Raw genomic sequence first — 20,870 nt, 5'->3', positions numbered from 1 at the left:
TGACCCCCTTTTTTTTTTGATCATGAAAGAGACTTTTGATTTTCCTTTCCCATAAGGTCCTTGTTGGTTTGATATAAATTTCAAATGGGTCAAATTAAACCTTTTTGGAAGATTTTCACTGTTTTTATTTTCTGGAAAGAGGTAGTGCAAGATCAGATTCCCTAAGTTTTCTTGGAACATTGTCATTTCATCTCGTGTTAAATTTACTTATAATTTTCTATGTCTCAAGAATCTGTAGTCATAACCCCTTCTATATTCCTAATATGGGTTATGTGTGCTTTCTCTTTATTCTATATTCATCTTGCTAGATGTTTATCAATTTTATTAACCTTTTCAGAAAAGAACTCTTGGTTTTGCTGATATTCTCTTGTACTTTGAAAAACTCATTAAATTTTAATTTTATCATTTGTTTTATTTTCTGCCCTTTACATTACCATTTTTTCCCAAAGTCTTGGAAGGAATAATCAAATCCTGAATTTTCCAGCCTTTTCTCTGTTGTATTTAATGTGGGAAGTTTTCTTTAGGTGTGTGTTTGGGTGCATCTCACACATTTAAAAAGGTTCTTGGGGTATAGTTGATGTACAACAAACTCTATAATTTTAAAATTAAAAAAATCAAAATTGTGATAGCACAAGGAAAATAATGTTTTGGGGTCAGGAAATTGGGCAGATGGATGTCAGAGCACAGAAAGCCACACTTCTTATCGCGGTCCCCTCGCTCCCACCCTGTCTGGCTTAGAGCCTCTGTGTGGATAATGTGGCATCACAGGCGGGAGGGGGGACACAAGCCAGTGGCAGCCTAATGACTGGCCTTGTTCAGCTCTGGGGGAGCTGTGACAGAGGAGCTGGGAAACACCAAAGGGGGACAGGAAGATGGAGTCTGTCTGTTCGGAAGGCCTGCTGCTCAACTGTCACCACTTCAAGAATAAAACTTGAGAGCAGCATTTGGAAACTTGTATTGCAGTTTGACAGAGAAATTTTATGTTGGTGAAGCTATTAATAAGTTAGGCTTCTATTCTGCATGTCTTTTCATGACATTTTGCTAGCAAGTCTTTTTTTTCTTCTTCTTCTTTTTTCTTTCTGTAGCTGAATGTGTGGCATCTGGAAGTTCCCAGGCTAGGGATCAGATCAGAGATGAAGCTGCCAACCTATGCCACAGCCACCGCCACACTGCAACCCAGACACATGTGTGACCTACACTCCAGCTGTGGGCAATACCCAATCCATAACCCACTGAGTGAGGCCAGGGACTGAACCCACATCCTCCTAGAGTCTACATCAGGTCCTTAATCCACTGAGCCACAATGGGAACTCTGCAAAGCATCTCTCACTGTATTTTACAGAACCTCATCCACAGTGGATTCCCTCTGGGGACAAGAATATGTCCTCAGGGGAGACGTTTGGGAAGCCCTCTCCTGCTGGGCTGCAGGTGCCCAATCTCCAGATGCAAACCCAGGAGAGGAAGAAGGAAGGGGGCACTGAGCCACTGGCCATGGAGGGTCCCTGCCTCTGGACCATTCATGAGGGAATCTGCCTCCAGACCAGCGGGGGGAGGCTGTAGGCCTCATAGCCAGACCTTGCCCAACCTAACTGATGCCTGGCTTCACCCTCAGCTCAAAGTAAATGCCATGTCCTTCTTCTCAGGAGTCACCATTTAGAAGTTTCTCTGCATTTCATACAGCACCAACCTACAGGACCCATCATGAGGGCCAAGCTGCCCTGCACACCCAGGAACTACAGTCCTGGGTCAGTTTCCCAATATGGCTGAAATGAAGCCACACTCCTGTCTCAAATCCTTCCATTTCATTGATGAAAATTACTTGCTGAGGAGTTCCTGTTGTGGCTCAGCAGGTTAAGAAACTGACTAGGATCCATGAGGATGCAGATTGGATTCTTGGCCACACTCAGTGGGTTAAGGATCTGGCACTGCTGAGAGCTGCAGGGTATACTGCAAACAAGGCTCGGATCTGGCATAGCTGTGGCTGTGGTATAGGCTGGCAGCTACAGCTCTGATTTGACCCCTAGCCAGGAACTCCCATATGGCAGGTATGGCCCTAGAAAAGGAAAAAGAAAGAAATTACTTGCAGAACCTAAGACATTTTAACAGGGCAACAACAACAGCAATAATCCCTAATGTGGACAGTTCAGAGTAAAAGACAGATCAATGGCTTCTAAGCATATAAAAATCATTTTCAACCTCACCCCAAGAGGAATAGAAAATAAAAAGAGTGCACATGTATCATATATCAGATGAATAAAGATTACGTTTCATAAGACAGATGGGCCCAGGTATGGCCAAAAAATAAAATTTCCTAAGACACTGTGCTGGTGAGGAAGTTGGAAAGTGTACACAAAAGCACTCTCTTTTTTAGAATGAATCCCTAGGAGCTCCCTGGTGGCTCAGCAGTTTAAGGATCTGGCATTATCCTGTCACAAGGATCTGTCACTGCTGTGGTAAAGGTTTGATGCCTAGCCTAGGACCTTCCACATGCTGAGGGTGCAGTCAATTAAAAAACAACAACAAAATAAAAACCAAGAAGGAATCTCTAATCCCTAAAACCTCAGACCTCTCAGTTGATGAGCAGATGCTGGGGAGGGAGAGGGTCACTTGCCTCTGTTAATTTCGGGGGCCTTCCTCTCTTTACAGTCTCACCAAATGCTGGATGCAAGAGTCCTGCCAGTAGCCACTGCTCACTGCACATCTGGAAGCAATGGAAAAGGAAAGAGGTGAGGAGAGTAAGTCAGGCCAGGTTCCACGGCCAAGTTCCCAGGACCCAAGTAAAGGAGCCATAAGAAATAATGTATTGACCTCAAAGGCCAGCCCCATCTAGTGCCCCAGCACCAGCATAAACAGGCTTCTCCATCCACTTTTCTATTCATAGACGCTGCCCATCACAGTGCCCACCATGCTCACTCTTCCCTCAGATCACACATTCCATTCCCAGGACCCGAAACATCAAGTAACCCCATGTCCTACACCATTCAGAAGACCTGCAACCATGTATTCAGTCAGCAAACTCACTGGCCAGAGCTGAGCAGATCCATTTCATCCACCAAGAGAGTTGGGTCCAGGGGAAAGGAGATCCCAAAATAGTGGGCCCACATCACTAATAACTACCAAGGAATTTCTCTGGATTCGTATACACCTATCATTTCCTGTCCCTTAAGCAGGTCAAGGGAGGGAAACCAGGAACACATACACAAAACAGCTACAACTTGGGAAATGCTAAGGAAGCCAAAACTCTATCCTCACCTGCACTACCAGGATTTAAAGCGAGAGTGTTCCAACTTGGGGAGCTGAAGCCCAGCTGACCCCTGAAAGTCTCCTGCCACCATGAGTGGAACCAGCCTGAGGACAAATGACAAGTCATAGAAGGAACCTGGATCCCTAAGGCTCCGTCATGCCCCATGGCCTGGAGCCTTCTCTACGTCCCTAGGAATATGAGTGAGGTACCAGTGAGATGATACAGGTCTTTACAACTTAAGCCAAATTGAGTCAGGCTTCTGCTACTTGCAGCTTAAAGCATCCTAAGTGATATCCTAATAACACAACCACTTCCACATTGCTTGCTAAGTAAGTCCAAACTGAAGATGTGGGGCAGGAGGGGGGGATATGCTGGATGTCACCCATTAGGTTGTCAGCTCCTCGATGCACATATCACGTCCTTCCTTTTCTTCACATCCAGCAACAAGGCTTCCCGCTGCCTTGACTGCAAGAGGTGCTGAATTTGTTACAAACACGTCAACCCCTCCCCACCCCAGCCTCTCGCATCCATGCTTGCACATCCATACACATCCAGGAGGAAGCATGCATGTGAAGCTGCTCAAGGCAGCAACTCAACACAGCAACACACAAAGGACTCGCTAAGGGACACAATTCACTACAAGCCCAGACTGTCCAAGGAGAACAGAGCACACCTGCTCCCTGGTCTGAAATAGTGCTTTTCAAACAAGGAGCTGGGACTCATTCATATCCTAAAATCCCAGTAGCTTAACTGTAGCTTTACAGTTAGTAGAAGCAGTGTAAATTCCCCTAATTCCCTCTTCTTTTGAAGATATTTTATTTGGCTAGTCCAGATTCTTTGCATTTCCACACACATTTAGATTCAATTTGCTAATTTCTTACAGAAAAAGAAAAGATGGCTAAAGTTTTGACTGGGACTTAAACAGCTAGTCTTTTGTAATGCTATATTGTAAATGATATTTTAAGTTCTCATTTTTCTGTGCATGCACAGCTATTCACAACACAGGTGTCTGACAAAGGAGTCCTATCCAGAATGTATCATGACCTCTAATAAGGTGAAACCAACGTGATCACCAGCAGCAACAATGGACAAAGGACTCCAACAGACCATTCACAAAAGAAGATGCAGAAACGACCAATAAGCACCTGAGAAGTACACATTTGTCACCAGGGGAGTATCATTTAAGATGAAAATGAGATGCTAGTTCACATCCACTAACAACAATGAATGTTTAACAAGGATATGGAGCCACTGCAGTTTGGATACATGGCGAGTGAGAAGTGCAAACTGATAAACCACTTTGGAAATTCATCTGGCAGTTAAATACATATCCACCCTATGACTAAGCAATTCCACTCCTAGATAGCTATCCAAGAGACATTTCAGACTGCTACAACAATGTTCCCTGCAGCCTGTTCAAGATGGTCAAACACAGATCCAACTCAAATCTGTACCACCAGGTGAACAGAACAAATCGTGTTATAATCACACAATAACACAAAAAGGCGCACATGATTTGACACTGACCATGATTCTCTCCTTGACCAACCTGTCACCTGCCTCCTCTGAGCTGCTCCTCGACTAGACCTCCACCTGGGCTTAGAATATAAAGGCCTGGAGTTCCCATTGTGGCACAGTGGTTAACGAATCCGACTAGAAACCATGAGGTTGCAGGTTCAATTCCTGGCCTTGCTCAGTGGGTTAAGGATCTGGCATTGCCATGAGCTGTGGTGTAGGCTGCAGATGCAGCTCGGATTCCGCATTACTGTGGCTCTGGCATAGGCCAGTGGCTACAGCTCCAATTAGACCCCTAGACTGGGAATCTCCATATGCCACGGGATTGGCCCCAGAAAAAGCAAAAAGACCAAAAAAAAAAAAAAAAAAGAATATAAAGGCCTGAGCAAACACGAATGCAGTTGCAAACAGCTCAAGGCCACATCACCAGGATGACTCCAGTTCCCCTTAGAGGGCTTGCTTGCTTCCTTGAGAAAACTCCAGGGTGTCAAAAGAACTTACTCTTTGCTCCAGGTAACACCCTGTCCCCCAGTTAGCAAAGCCAGATGGTTTCACGTGGACCAACCCCCTCTTCCCCACGTTCCATGCTTTTTCTCTGACTCCAATGAATCCCTGCTTCCACCTCCTTCCTCTCTCATTCTCCTTTAAAACACCCTCTGTACAAACTGGAGTTGAGTTGAGTTCATGCTGGATTCTTTTCTGCATTGCAATCGTTATTACAGACTAAAATCTAACCTTAGCACTTTAATGAGTATCCAGCTTTGTTTACCTGTGACAACGGGTGTTTCATCTTTGACAATGTGTGAAACATGAATGAATCCCCAAGAACAAGTTGAGTGAAAGAGACACAAAAAGAATGCATGCTGCATGATTCCATTTATCTTATACTCAAGAATGGGCAAATCTAATCAGGGTAGCCAGAGTCAGAAAATATTTGCTAAGTAAGGGTAAGGAGACTAACTAGAGGTAAAAGGGAACTGTCTGGGTTTTGAAATATTTTATATCCTATTTTGGGCAGTGATACACAAATACATTCAACTGTCAACACTCATCAAACTGAACTTTCATATTCTGTATAAATTATCTCCCCCTCTCTCCCTCACACCTGCCACCTCTCCCTCTCGCTCTGCTGTCTTAAGAATACCTGAGCAAGAGTTCCCATTGTGGCTCAGTGGGTTAAGAACTTGAGGTCGGGGAGTTCCTGTTGTGGCACTGTGGTAACAAACCTGACTAGGACCCATGCGGACAGGGGTTCAATCCCTGGCCTGGCTCAGCAGATTAAGGATGCGGCCTTGCCATGAGCTGCAGTGTAGGTCACAGACTTGGCTCAGATCTGGGTTGGCTTTGGCTGTGGCACAGGCTGGCAGCTACAGCTCCCATTCCACCCCTAGCCTGGGAACTTCCATATGCCATAGGTGTGACCCTCAAAAGACCTAAAAAGAAAAAAAAGGAAAGAGAGCTTGACCTTGTCTCTGTAAGGATGCCTGTTTGATCCCTGACATTGTTCAGTGAGTTAAGGATCTGGCATTGCCACAAGCCTTGGCATAGGAGGCAGATGTGGCTTGGATCCAATATCGCTATGGGGGTGGCGTAGGCCTCAGGTGCTGCAGCTGATTTTTACCCCCAGCCTGGGAACTTCCACATGTCACAGGTATGACCTAAAAAAACCCAAAAAACAAAAAAACCTGAGGCATTCTAGGCGGGGGGGAGATGAGGGCTGTAGCAAATCCTCCCAGGTCCCTTTCCAGGCCACAGTCCTTCTTCCTAGTAGGGCCCTGATTTTGTCTGAGGCATCCATGTGCACTAGGAGAAAGTCCTACCTCCCCACGCTGTGCTGCACTCAGGAGTGGGGCCGTGTGTCCTAACTCTGGCTAAAGAGCAGTTAGTTCACAGAAGTCTTCAGAGCAGATCTCCCCAGAAAGCTCCTGCTCTCCTGATGAAAAGGGGCACACTCAGACACACACGCCTCTTGCTAGTATCCCTTCCTTTGCTTTCCTCCTGGAGCGCAGCTGCTCACACGGTGCTCCAGGAAGCACAGCCTAAAACAATTCTGACATCCCTGCAACAAATCTGTTTTTAACCTGCGAAGCAAGCTTGTGGAGCCTTGAATCAATTCACAATGGAGCAACTTTCTAATCAGAAGTTTTCAGACGGTGGAGTTCCCTGGTGCCACAGCAGGTTAAGGATTCAGCACGGTCACTGCTGTGGCTCCTGTTAGAGCCCTGGACCAGGCACTGGAGCATGCCATGAGTGTGCTCCGCCTCCAAAAAAAAAAAAAAAGCATGTGACCAGACAAAAAATACTCGGTCTCACTCCTGATTTAGAAAAACAAATCATCTTCCACCTCATACCAGTCAGAACGGCCGTCATTGACTGGGTCATTTTGCTGTACAGCAGAAGTTGACCGAACATTGTAAATCAACTATGATAAGAAAAATTTTTTAAAAAAGAATGGCCATTATGAATAAGTCTTCAAATAATGAATGCTGGGGAAAGTGTGGAGAAAAGCCTCCTACCCTGTTGGTGGGAATGTAAACTGGTGTGAGCAGTAGGGCGGGTCCTCAGAAAACTAAATGCAGAACTACCATATGCTCCAGCAATTCTACTCACAAAACCTGCATTCAAAAAGATCCATGCACCCCTATGCTCACTGCAGCCCCAGTCCCACGCGCCAACACAGGGAAACCACCCAGAGGTCCACTGACAGATGAATGCATCAAAAAGGCATGGTACATATACACAATAGAATACTACGGAGCCATAGAAAAGAACAAAATAATGCCATCTGCAGCAACATGGATGCAACCAGGAATTACCATACCAAGTGAAATCAGAAAGAGAAAGACAAATACCACAGATATTACTTCTGTGTAGAATCTACAATACGGCACAAATGAACCCATCTATAAAACAGACGCTTTGTGGTTGCCAAGGGAAGGCGGGAGGGAGTGGGATGGACTGGGAGTTTGGAGTTAGTAGATGCACACTCGTATACTTAAAGTAGATCAGCAATGCGGTCCTGCTGTGTAACACAGGGAACTCTGTCCAGGCTCTTTGCACAGACCATGATGGAAGATAGTACGAGAAAGGCAACATATGTAGGACTGGGGTCACTGGACTGGATGGTAGAAGTGGGCACATCATAAATCAACTATACTTTAATTAAAAAATTATCATCCACCTGCCAGTATTATTACACACAAAAGCAGTACATCCAATCAGAAGAGTTCTAACTACTGGATTGTAGGAGGGATGATGGAGATGATGAGGAGGAGGACAAAGGGGGTGGGGATGATAACAAGGACTCATTCTGAACACCTACTATGTGCCAAGCACTGTGGAAAGGGCTCCACATTTAATCTCACAACTACCCTCTGAGACAAGATAACGGTATTTATCTTGCACAGAAAGGCTCCTTACCAAAGGATGCAGCAAATTCAAGCAGAAATTACAGACCTAACTCAGGAGCTAACTGGCTTTTGAAACATGATTTGTAGGGACCTTAGACAGCTGTAACTCAGGGGGCAGGAACCACCTGAATCTCAGCTACATCAGTAACTTCAAACAAATAATATTCAGGCTGCAGGGAAATCAAAACCACCAATAAGAGGAGTTCCCGCTGTGGCGCAATGGGGTCAGGGACACCCCCACAGTTCCAGGAGGCAGGTTTAATCCCCAACCCCACACAGTGTGTTAAAGGAACTGGCGTTGCCAAAGCTGTGGTCACAACCATCTGATCTCATCCTAGGCTTAGGAACTCCATGGGCCACAGGGTGACCAAAAATAACCCATTGATTAATTATTTTAAAAAACTAGCAATACGCATTTATCGAAGGCTTCACTTAGTGCCAGATCCTGTGCTAACCTTTGCATGGATTATCTCATTCGATTCTCACATGCAAAGGGCACTTTACCATTATTACCCCCAGTTTATTTTGTTTTATTTTATTTCATGTTATTTTATTTTTGTCCATATCTGTGGCATGCAGAAATTCCCAGGTTGGGGATCAAACCTGAGCTACAGCTGTGACAACTCCAGATCCTTAACAGCTGGGCCACCACAGAACTCCTCTTAGAGCCATTTTACAGATGAGGAAACAGAGGCAGAAAGAGAATAATGGGCCTACCATTCTGCAAGGATTCCCTAGTCAACAAGATGACTCTGTGACAAGACTTAACGGTTTAATATGTTCCCCTGAAGATGCAGAAGAACCACAGAACTTCAACGTCACTGGTCCTGGAAAATGTCTTAAAGTCATTCACTTGAGGACTCTCACCATCTCTTTGCCTGGTTTGTTCGCCTAAGAGAAAGCCCGGTGCAAATAAAGCTTGGATGAAATGCATTCAGGGGGCAAACAGGTCCAGGTTTTATGGCCCCAGAACCTATTTCAGAAGATTCTGATTCAGCATCTTCAGGATCCAGAGTAGGCCCTGAGCATCTGCATTTCTTTTCCAAGTCCCACAGGCTATGCTGATGGGCACTCAGGCCTGGGAACCAGATTCCCCACAGTGCCAAACCCTACTTTCCCCACAGCATGAAGCAGTCTCAGGACACGTGGGCCTTGCAAAATGAGGCAGAGAAGAGCTCAAGTTATGACAACTATCCAACAGAGGGTCAAGGAAAGGCAGGCCTGCATTACACTATTTCTCTGCACTGTTGAGTCTGAACTATTTTATACCGAACTTGCCCTGTTTTAAAGTAAGCAACGTAGCCAAAAATGTTAACCCACAATTTTTTTTTTTCTCTTTTTTCGCCGAGCCAGCAGCATGTGGGAGTTCCCGGGCCAGGGACTGAACCCGTGTCACAGCAGTGACAAGGCCATATTCTTAACCCACTGCACCCCTGGGGAACTCTACCAACAAATATTACATAAACCAATATTACCAACACAAACGGCAGTCCCTAGGTGGCCCCAGCTTCCAGGAAAGTCATTCAGTGGCTCTAACAGTCCACACTCCTTCCTGGCTCTGCCACAACACCCTCCTACATCCTTGTTTCCTTTCACCCTTTCTTTGTTGTCTTCTCTTCTCAGCTCAAACATTATCCACTCAATTACAAACTCCAAGAGCAGGTTGTTTTTCTCAGCAGTCAGCACAAAACTGTAACTATGTTGCTACCCGGGTAATTGTTTGCTTCCTGTCCTTTCCAACCGGAGTGAGTTCGGACACCACCTTAAACTTGCTCATTATGGGTTCTCCATCACAAAACACCACAAACTCGCCAAAAGGAAGGGCCTGGAACAAATTAAACTCTGAATTGTTGTTGAATGACTGGATGAGTGGAGGACACTCAAGCGTCATGCTTTCTTTTTCATGCCTTCAGGTCCATGACACACACCTGTGCTCACCACGCACCTCCCCCCCCCCCCACACACATAGCCTCCACTACACTCCTAATTCTAGACTCCCTTAGCAAAACCCAGAGCTCTGGAGAATACAGGCTCGGCATGCAAATATGTGCCCCCCCCCCTTAACTAGCCTGGGTTTCAGGAGCACGACGGGAACGTGACAAGTCCCAGGGGAATCTAACTTATACAAGAGCAAGAACCTGAATTTCTCCTCCGGACCCCATCAAGGCCGCAGTTATGATTTGCTTCAAGTGTGTGTCCATGCCAAGTCCGCGTCTACCTTGTTCAGTGCCTTATCTCAGTTAAGGTATCCCCAGGCTTGCGCTGTGCCAGGCACACAACAAACGTTACACATTATTAGGTAAGTAAATGAGTTCCCGCTCTGAGCAGGGGTTCACAGACGGCCCACAAAGGAACGCGTACCTTTCGGGTAAAAGCGCACTCCCCAGACACAGGCCCGCCTCTTACCTAGGCCCCAGCACCCAGGGGAAGCCGGCCCCTAACCCCACGCCGCACAGGTACCGCTTGCACAGAGAAGCATCTCCACAAGTGCCGCGCACACCCTCGTCGTCCGCGTCCGGAGAGGAGGAAGAACAGGCGGTGAAAGACGGCCTCCTCAGGCTAGTGGCCATGGGGGTGGACGTTGCGGAGGGGTGCGCCCACCGTGGACATGGAAAAGACTCGACGGACGCCTGGTGAAGAAGCGAGCCCCAGAAAAGGCAGGCGAGAGGAGCGGGGCTGCACCCGGCTCCGCTGGCGCGGCTCAGTGACGCCGCCCTCCACGGCTGCGCCAGCAAACTTCCAGCCTGACACCGCCCTCCACAGCTGCGCCAGCAACCTTCCAGCGTCTCGGCTTCTCCATGGAGGGGCTCCTTGGACAATTTCCCCGCCCCCTCAGCCCAGGGAGGCGCCCATTGGAGAACTTCCTTGGCCCCGCCTACACAACCCGGAAGGTCAGGCGGCGAGGGGGCGGGACCTGAAATGGACGCAAGGGAGCACCGCAAGCCTTTCTGGGAATTGAAGTCCTAGCGCTTTGGGAAGCCCGCGGGTTACTCAGTGTAATTAACTCAGGGCGGAAAAGCTGGCAGGATCCTCAGCGTTGGGGCAAAGGACAGAGAAGCCATCCGGAAAAACAAGTACAGTGATAGATTCAGTAAGAGCTGGCTCCTTCAGCAGGAAGAAGGCAGGGGACCTGCAGCCCAGCAGAAGGGGGCTTCCCAAACCTCTGCTGGGAGGACATATTATTTTCCCCAAACTGAATCCTTTGTGGAGGACATTCTGTAAAATACAATAAAAGATGCTTTGCAGAGTTCCTGATGTGGCTCAACGGATGAAGGACTTGGTGGCTGCGGGTTTGATCACTGGCCTCACTCAGTAGGTGACAGATCCTCCATTGTCATAAGCCATGGCAAAAGTCACAGATGTTGTTAGGTTCTGGTGTGGCTGTGGCATATGCTTCAGCTGCAGCTCCAGTTAGACCCCCTAGCACAGGCACTTCCAGACACCACACCTGTGGTCATATGAAGAAAAAAAGGAAAAAAAAAATGATTTGATAGAAAAATAACATGGAAAAGACATGCAGAATACTTTCGGGGGGGGGGATTTTTTTTGGTTTTTCCTTTTTTTTTTTCACCTTTTAAGGGCCTCACCCTCTGCATATGGAAGTTCCCAGGCTTTAGATTGAATTGGAGATACACCTCCTGGGCCTACACCACAGCCACAGCAATGCCAGATCCCACAGCTTATGCAATGCCAGATCCTGAACCCACTGAGCAAGGCCAGGGATCAAACCTATGTCCTCATGGATACTAATGGGATTCATTTTTGCTGAGCCAAGTGAGCAACCCCAAGCCCAACTTAACTTTTTAGTAGATTCACCAGACATAAAATTCCTCTGTCCACTTGCAATAAAAGTGTCCAAATGCTACTCTCAAATGTCATTCTACAAATGGTCACCGTTGAGCAGCAGGCCTTCAAAACAGACAGACTCTGTCTTCCTGTCCCCCTTCAGTGTTTCCCAGCTCCTCTGTCCGAGCTCCCCTGACTCCAGAGCTTAACAAGGTCAGTCATTAGGCCACCACTGGCTTGTGTCTCCCCTCCCCCTGTGATGCCACGTTACCCACACAGAGGATCTAAGCCAGAACGGGTGGGAGTGAGGGGAACATGGTAAGAAGTGTGGCTTTCTTTGCTCTGACATCTGTCTGCCCGATTTCTGAGATCCCCAAATGGTATTTTTTCAAGTGCTCTCATGATGTCGAGTTTCATTTATTTATTTACTTATTTATTTATATATTTATGTATTTATTTATTGCTTTTGAGGGTCACACCTGAGCATTCTGAAGTTCCCAGGCTAGGGGAGGAATCAGAGCTACAGCTGCCAGCCTACACCACAGCCACACCAACATGAGACATATCTGTGATCTACACCACAGCTCAAGGCCATGCCAGCTCTTAACCCACTGAGTGAGGCCAGGGATTGAGCCCCAGTCCTCATGGATACTAGTCGGGTTCATTACCACTGAGTCATGATTGGAACTGCAATTTTGACTTTGCCTAAAATACTGAGTAGATTTCACTAAAGCCTCAAAAAAGTACATCTCCAAGAGGAACATCTAGATCAGATATTTTCACAGAAACCGTTGTGTTTTCCTAAGTAGCAGTATAGGACATTGTATTTTTCTTAAGCTCATTAGTTCCAGTCTTAAGGAACTTGTACTCATTTGGGTTAGGGCACCTGCTTTTTTTTTTTTTTTCCCAATAATAGAAAGAGAGGGAATTTCAAAGTCATTAATTTTCCTGGAAAGCCTCCAGATAAATGCTGACCCTGAAGAAGGGCAAAGTGTCGTCTTGCTCTCCTAGCACAGTGGGCTCTGAGGGATTACTTCCAGTGTCACTGAGTGATCGTTTGCTTCTCTGTTTGTTTCTAGGATATTTTGCTCACATCCACAGCGTCAGTCAGCTTATCAAGGTGTTTCTGCTGAAGACAGGATGCAACTGTCAAATTCTAAACCTTGGGGCTGGCATGGATACCACCTTCTGGAGCTTAAATTTCTCCTCTTCTCTCCCAAGTAGTTTAAGATTTTGAAATTACCTGGCTCAGAAACTTATATATATATATATATATATATATATATATATATATATATATATATATATACAAACATGGTGCATGTCAGCCTGTCTCCCACCCCTGTTTGAGGCCACCCACCCCCAACACACCACCCCTCAGCCCTGTCCTTGAACTCAGCAGGGCCCTAGTGGAGACATGGGGGTTGTTTCCACCTTTTGCTGCTACAACCAGGGTTCGAGTCACAATCTTTGGGCACGTTTTTCTCTGTGTCTGTGGCAACATAGCAGGACAAAAAGTTCTACCAGTGAAGGAACTGCTGACACAATGAACATGTGTGTTTGTCATGAGAACTATAATGCAAGGTTTTATTGTCCTCATAACAGTCTTCGGTAAGATTTGGTGATTTGCAGGGCTGGGTAATGGTTGTATGATGCAAAGCCCCTTTGGAGTCATTCTCTCATGGCTTTCCTCCACTGCACCATTAGGGTTCAAGGGCAGGTGTGATGACCCTCACAGGAAAGAAAACCTGAGGGTAATTAGTAGCAGAAGCCAAACACCAAGGTTCTGGTGTTTGCTTCCTGGGCTGGAAGTTTATGGCCGAAATTTTTCCCTACAGGTATCATACTGACTGCATTTTCCCTTCCTTCCTTCCTCCTTTCTCTCTTTCTTTCTCTCTTTCTATAGACTTTTCTTAGTCCTTCTATCAGCTTAGACACTTGACCATAATGGCTAAATGCACTTCTCCAGATTTCTTGCAGACTTAGACCAAGAAAAATAGTATAGTGTAGAGGCATGTAGGCATAACTTGCCCTGCAGTAGCTATTCTGTCCCTCATCAGCTCACTGGATAAGAAGGTCTTTGTCCATCAGAGATCCCTGCCAGATGGGGCTGGAGAGTACAGAGAGCAGGTCCAGTCCTAGGAGGGCAATGCTCTGTGGGTCACTGGGGCCTCCAAATGTTGGGAGTGGGGAGGTGTGGCCCCTCTTCATCCAGAGGGTCTCAGGGACCAAGAAATGGCCCAGAGCCAGGTGCCCAGCCTTATCCTTTATCCCAGCCTGGGACCCTCTGGCTCAGTGAACTCCCCTGCCCACATTCTGGTTGGCCAGCAGCTTCATGTGGTGGAAATGCTTCTTCTTGGCTGAGGCCCACCAGGCCTCTGCTGTGCAGAATAGGGGCATGGGGGAGGTGGGGTTAGTGCCTGGAGCTCCTACATCAATCACTGGCCAAGGTGGCAGTGGGGGCTCCCCAGCACATGGCCCAAACCTTGTCAGTTCACTTGCAGCTCACCTCTTGCACTGACCATCCGACCAGGAGAAACTGGCACTGTGAGGCCACTAGCCAGGATACTGCAAGCCCGGCCCTCACCCTGGAGCCCCTCAATCCCCCTAGTAGTTTTGCTTGACTCCCGGAGCTTAGAGGATCAAAGCCCAATGGGCCACTCACTAGATGACCTCCATATCCTCTCACACAGCAATCACCTATTCCAGTGATATTTAACTCACTTCCCAGATGACATCTCAAACACAAAGTGAAAAAAGAAGACACAAATATGTAGATGGTGGGAAACCCATACATGACGCCCAAGAACCGCCAAAACTCCTCCGTGGGACTAGACCCCCAAGTAGGGTCAGATGGGGGAGGAGGGCAGACTTGGAAGTGGAGAGGTGCTTTGGGGTGATGGAAAGAGTCAATGTCTTTATAAGGGTCCACACTGATGCGCAGGTGTAGACTTCTGTCAAAATGCACTGACTTTACTCTTTACAGGGATGCAGGTCACTGTGTGCCTTTGACATTGACTTAAAAAACGCTGTGGTGTGAGACTCACAAGCTGCAGGACAGGGAGGGCCATATGATTCCACTTAGTAAAAAAGGGAAAGGCAGCATGTCTGGGAATTAATAGATACAGAGTATAATGTATAAAATAGAGAAACAACAAGTTCTCCCTACAGAACAGGGAATTATACTCAGTAGTTTGAAATAACCTGTAAGAGAAAATACCCTGAAACAGGATTTCTACCTGAGTGTGTGGGGATATATATCTATGTATAGAACACAAATCACATTTCTGTACACCTGAAATTAACACAACATTCTAAATCAACTGGACTCCTGTTTTATCTGATTAAGTCAAACTTAAAAAAACAAAGGCAAGGAGTATTTTCTGTGAACACACACTTCATCAGGGCTGGGAAGCTGGCTGCAGGTCCAGGGAATCCAAGCAGCACAGTGGCACCTGGAAAATCACACTGGTGGGGAAAAGGCCCAGGCCCTGGGCTAGAAAGTCATGGGGGTGAGCCCAGGGGCAGGGGTTGGGGGGACAGGTCCCTGGAGTCAGGCCCTTGGTGAGGTCTCAGGCCAGAACCTTGTTGCCTAGAAACCACTCATTGTGATTGGATTCTTAGCCTTGAGCTGGCAACAGTGTGGGGACATTTTGCGGGACTGTCCGACAGCACGGGACACTTCGTATGAGTGGACCAGGTCTGTTCCATGACCTGCTGTAATGGCCACCTGGTTTGGGACCCTTGGCTCTGGCTTAGGGAGTTCCCTGGGGCAGCTGGGTGGTAGTGTGGCCTCCCTCACAGGCCACATCTCAAATGCGACAAAAGTGGTGTTGGGCAAGGGAAGTGAGCGGGGACCTCAAGACGTACCTCAATCCATGAAGAAGGAAGGTACGTCTTCTTCCTTGAAATCGGGGGATGAGGGGAAAGAGGGTGCTATTGTAAGTGTCGAGAACAAGGTTCTTCCACAGACAACATCATGGAAAGACGTAGCCAAAGATCAGCCAGCACAGTCTGCTGCTGACAATGAGATCATAACACTAGGCAGTTTCAACAAGAACAACAGCGCTATGGAAGAGAACTTGAACCCTGAAAAACCAGCCCAAGGTATCGATTTGGAGATACAATGTCTTCGGAGGAACTTATCCTCTGATGCCTCCAGCCAAGAGAACACACAGGTTCATCTCCAAGTACAAGCATGTGCTTGGGAAAGAGACCAAATCTTAGCTGTTTTAGAGGAGAAAACTCGGGAAAACAGCAACCTGAAGAGAGAAAACTTCCACATGATAGATGTACTTGTTGCCAAAGAAGTAGACCTGGTGAGACTTCAAGAGGCAAATACAAAACTCTGCACTCAATTTGAGAGCAGTGGTCAGGACATGTTTCAAGATACGCTTCAGCATTTATCCCACCTCATTCGAGAAAAAGACATTGAAATCGATGCTTTAAATCAGAAATGTCAGACGTTACTGACAATCCTGCAAACCTCCAGGGACAGGGATGAGGTGACTGGAGTTGGTAGGAGTCAGGTGGAGGAGCTGCTACGGCAACGGGATCAGTTCCAACAACAAGTGAAGAGGATGCAAGAGTGGAAAGAGCACGTGATGACCTCGGTGCAGAATATGCAGCAGGAGGCAACCCATCTCCAGAGAGAGCTGCAACAACTTCACGTACAGGATTTAATTCACAAGGATAAGAATGCTAAACAACAAGCCAAGTACACGGACCCGATCCAAGACTGGGAAGGCAATGAAATCAGACTGAAAAACATGGGGAAGCAAGTAGCACAACTTCAGCTCAGCCTAGAGCAGCTCTGCCATTCCAGAGATCTTTCTGTAGGGGTGTTTGACTTTATTGTACCACAGCCCTCCACCCAATTTCTCCCTTCTGAGTCAGCGGACTCTCTCAAGGACAGGAAATCCAATGTGTTGACTGAGTCTTCTCAATTGCTAGAAAAAGACAGAGGAGATTTAAGAAAAGTATTGGAGGAGAAAGACGCCGTGATTAGAACCCTCCAGGAAGATAAGCAGAGATTGTCTGATTCCATCGCAGCCAGTGCTGACCTCGAAAGGAAACGACGAGAAGAGACAGATTCAGAAATGAAGCAGCTCTGGAATAAACAGGATGAATTCCAAATGTTACTGAAGGAAAAAGAGCTCATCATCCAAGCAAAAACCAATGATGTCCTTTCTTTAAGTGACAGGTTCACGAGTGAAGTGCGTGAAAATGAACTTTTGAGGCAGGCCGTGATCAACCTCAGGGAAAGGGTCGTCCATTTGGAAGCCGATGTGTGTACACTACAAGAGGAAAAGGAAAAAAGAGTAGAAAAGTGTAAGGAGCGGGAAATGGAAACTCAAGCACTGCAAGAGACCAATGTGCAGCTCTCCATGATGCTGAGAGAAAAGGACTCAGAGATTGTCACCATCAAGGAGAGGGCCCTTGCTCTGGAGCATCTTCTGAAAGAGCAAGAGCACGGCAACACAGAGCAACTGAGCCAGATTTTAAATGCCCTGACAGCCACACAGGAGAAGACCATTTTGACTCAAAGAGAAAGAGACGAAGCCACACTGCTCTTGAAAAGGAAACAAATAGAGAATTCTGCCCTCCAGAGCCAGGTTCAACATTTCCATGAAAAAGAACTCAGTTTCAAGAAGGACCTGGAGAGGTTGCATCACCAGGCTGTCCACTCAGAAGAGTCCTATAAACTCCAAACATTGATGGCCGAGGAGAGAGCCGCTCAACTGGGTATGAGAGTCAGCACCTTGGAGGAAAAGCTCCTTCTGTCCTCCAGGGCCCTGGAAGAGGCCAGCCAGCAAGCGAGCTGGCAGAGAGAATCCCTGAAGGAGCAACTGCATGTCATCTGCAAACAGAGCGAGGACACTCAGCTGCAGCTTTCTCTCTCCCAACAGCAAGAGAAGCAGGCTGTACAAGCACTAGTGAACATGAAGACAGTCCTGGCTGAATGGATGGCAAAGGCAGACCACCTCGAAGGCCAACTCCTATCGGCTCACAAACTTCAGGAGAAAGCACAGGCAGCCTTGCATGGGAAGGAAGACCAAATTAAAGATCTGAAGAAGCAAACTGCTGTCCAACAGGAAGTGCTGGATGACCTCCAAGAGAAACTGATGAACTTAAGGAGCGACGCAGAAGGCAAAGTCGATAAAAGCCTCATGAAGAATCTCTTCATGGGCTATTTTCAAACACCCAAAGCACAGCGCTCTGAAGTGTTCCAAATAATCGGAAGCACTCTGGGTATCAAAAGGGAAGCCATGCAGGTGCTTCTGAATGAAGAGCAAGGCAGTGGTCCCAGATGGATGACCAGGTGGCTGGGATCCAAAAGTGGCCCTGGGACACCTCTGGAACCAAATCAGCAATCAGCAATGCCCAAGACGTCGTTCTCAGAACTTTTTGTTAAATATCTGGACACAGAATCTCATCACACTTCGCCACCACTCAAACCCTCTGCTTCTGGTGTGAAACCTTCAAATGCAGCAGGAAGGAAACAACCAGCTCGGAATATCCAACTCCATCTTCAAACTACCTTTGGATCCACACCCAAAAAACCAGAGGTGAAAGTTGGCTCTCTGTCTCTTTCTCTGGTTAACCCTCCAGGACCTGAGCCTGGTGGGTCTGGGCATCTTCTTTTAAATGCTATTACCAATGTGGTGCCCACATACCCGCCTCTGCTGCTGCCACCTGGCAAGAACGCTGGAGCTGGGTTGAAAGACCTTTCCAAGCAACGGATGGTTCTCTAGCCAGAGAGGAAGACAGCCCTTCAAAGAAACCACAACATGGCCTTTTAGAAAAGCCATGCACTGCCCCCCCCCCTTCAGTTTTCTCTGTTAAATAAACATAAATTCCTTCAAAAAGTGTGTTTTAAGGACTTCGACACCGTCACCCCAATTAACACAGTGGGTATTTATTTTTTATTCATTTATTTTGGCATTTAGGGCCACACCCAAAGTGTATGCATGTTCCCAGGCCAGGGGTCTAATTGGAGCTACCGCTGCCTGCCTATGCCACAGCACAGCAATGTGGGATGTGAGCTGGGTCTGAGCCCTACACCACAGCGGACAGCAACGCTGGATCTCTTAACCCACTGAGCGAGGCCAGAGATCACACCTGCATCCTCCTGGGTATTGGTTGGGTTTGTTACCACAGAGCTACAGCAGGAACTCCCCATGCAGTGGTTCCTTCTTCTGTGAGAGGGTGATGGTGGGATTCCAGGCTGTGAGCAAAGGGTACTTCCAATAGCATTTCTAATCCTATCATTTTGTGTTTGGACTGCACCCAGGCCAGAGAGCTCATCCATGCCACCCACTGCAATGACAACGCAAGTTCCTTAACTTGCTGAGCCACCAGGGAACTCCATGCCTTCATTGTTTAAAATGGGTAGGTATTGACGTATACCATAGGGAATAAAAACTCTAACTTGTGTTAATGTTTCAAATGATAAAATACACACGTGTGCACTCCTTGTACAAGAAAAGAGATGAGTACAAGAGTACAAGATGGGTGCTGGAAACTATCCATTCAGCCTTTTTCCAAGACCTCATTCCATTTATTGTCCATCCTGCTTTTGCTTTAGCCTCTTTCCTAGATGGAAGAGTCTGCCCACATCTCTACAAGCAAACATTTCTCATTCTCCTCCTTCAGCCCCCTCCTTCTCTCCACCTTTCACAGCTAAGTTTCTGAAAATCTTCTTTATGCCTTGTCACCAGCACCTCTGTCATTCACATCTTACGAGAGCTCCCCCAAATCTTCTCTCATTAATGTCTTGGGCATTTTCTAATGCATTCAAGATTAGTCTTTTCATTAAAATCTCTGCAGTGTCTGGTCAATGTTCATCACATCATCATTCTTTAGAATTCTCTCCCTTGTCTTCCTTATGGGGATGCCCCTCCAGAGGCTCCCTTCCTAACATCTGACCCTTCTTTCTCAGCTTTCTCTGAGATGTCTTTGGACCCCTTCATAATGGATATGTTCTCTCGGGGACCATGGTCTGATATGTGTCTTCTCCTGCACCCTGTGGTCTCAGGGGAAGCTCCTCCACTCCCCTGACTTGACTTTCACCTGAATGTCAATGACCTGAATGCCCACCTCCCACCTCACCCTTCCCCTGACTCCACACTGATTTATCAGAGTGTCTTCTGGATGCCTCTACCAGGTTCTCCTCAGGTTTCTCAAAATCCCATGGCCTAAGGGAGCTCAGGACCCTCCCTTGGAACTTGCTTCCTCCTCCTTCATCCTTTTGTCATCTCAAAACCTCTGTCCATCTTGTCACCCAAGCAAGAGCCCTCAGACCCATAATGGCTCTCTCTCACCCCCATTCTATATCCCATCAACCATCAAGTCCACTTCATTTCCTTCCCTTCCTGCCTCTTCCATGGACCAGAAGAGTGGACTCCTCCCTGCTCTGGCTCATTCCATCCCTGGGCTTCCCTGGGTCCACATTGCTCACTGCTATGAGAGTGAAACTGCTCACATGAAGATCTGATGTTACTTCCCTGCTTGGAGTGGCTGTCGGGTCCCCACTGCCTTGAGTCCCAGCTTGAATCCAGTAACCAGGGCCTTTGGAGCCTTTCTGCCTTCTTGTCATCCCCACACAGGCCACCCTCCGGCCACATGTGACTTCTCACAAACTCAAACAGACTCTTACCCCAATAATTGCCAGTCGAATCATATCAGGACCATGCCTTCCAAAAAGTGAGGATCAGGAATGTGTAATTTCCCTCCTCTTCACCTATTGGGGCAGGAGGATTTCCACACAAAACTTCTGGGGAGGGCCAAACACTAAATGGATGAGCCCCATAGCATTTTCATAGTCCAGGGGAGGACATGGTGACACTAGCCTGGGCCACATGGAGTTTTCCCTTGGGCCTGGAGTGAACAAGCAGGTCCTGGAGTGGGAAGAC

Source organism: Phacochoerus africanus, chromosome 5 (assembly GCF_016906955.1).
Source record: "Phacochoerus africanus isolate WHEZ1 chromosome 5, ROS_Pafr_v1, whole genome shotgun sequence".
NCBI lineage: Eukaryota > Metazoa > Chordata > Mammalia > Artiodactyla > Suidae > Phacochoerus > Phacochoerus africanus.
The sequence above is the reverse complement of the archived record's forward strand: the minus strand, read 5'-3'. Positions refer to the sequence as shown.